The sequence below is a fragment of the Hipposideros armiger genome, unplaced genomic scaffold (genome assembly GCF_001890085.2).
Source record: "Hipposideros armiger isolate ML-2016 unplaced genomic scaffold, ASM189008v1 scaffold_531, whole genome shotgun sequence".
Lineage (NCBI taxonomy): Eukaryota > Metazoa > Chordata > Mammalia > Chiroptera > Hipposideridae > Hipposideros > Hipposideros armiger.
In genome coordinates, this window is record NW_017731881.1 from 196821 (window position 1) to 197665 (window position 845).

An 845-nucleotide genomic window follows, 5' to 3' on the forward strand; every position below is an offset into this window, starting at 1 on the left:
TATCAGCTTCACCTAGTGTATCAGTTTGGGTCCTTGAATTAGGATAATTAAGGGAAGGTTTATTTACAAAGAGACCATCACAAAGATGTGTGCAAGATGGAGTGGAACCACAGGAAAGGATAGAAGAAGAACTTGAGGCTAGAGGCAGTGAACCTTTACTGTTTCTAGGCCCAAAGGGACACGATGTGAGAGAACCTAGAAAGAGAGTCATATAAAGAAGACCTCCTCAATATGCCAATCTCAGTCTTTTCATATACTCTGATCTCCTTCTGGGTCCCCCTGGTAGAACCCAATCAGAGAAGCCGGAGGGCAAGAAGGCCCATTGATATAGTCCACATGGTTAGATTCCCTGGGCACGGAGCAAGGTGGAGAGTAGGTATGGAGGAGCCAATCAAAGATATCTGGCCCACAGGAAGTCTAGGATTCAAAGTAAATTAGTTCGTTGATATGCTTTGTGAATGACATTCCAAAGATAAGCATGTCCTTCAGGTACTCTGACACTTAGAGGTGTCAGCAATCCTTTTTACTCACTATTTTCTCTATTAAGCATGGAAAGGTAGCAGGTTAGGATTCTAAGATATCCTCCTGAATGGATTCAGTTGGGTTGTGACATTGTTTTCTCCTTTCTCAGATTACCTGTATATGATGGTACACACTCTGCTCTGTTAACACAGGGCTGGGGGGAAATGAGGAGGAGGTGGAGAAAGAGGAGAAGGAGAAAAGGAAGGCAATATATAAGGAAGAGAGGGAGCATGTTAGATGGGAGATGCAGCAATGGAGAAAGAGCCAAGGAAATTTGTGAGTCAAGACCCCAAGGCGTTTGGAGTTAGTGGCTGGTCCCAGCC

At 44.4% G+C, this 845-nt stretch overlaps 1 protein-coding gene across 7 annotated transcripts in view; it reads left to right on the forward strand.

Annotated features, from left to right (window-relative positions):
• The window catches only part of SLC28A2 (solute carrier family 28 member 2), a 35528-nt gene that overhangs the window by 10617 nt on the left and 24066 nt on the right, over positions 1-845 (forward strand). The gene's annotated exons all lie outside the window — the stretch shown is intronic.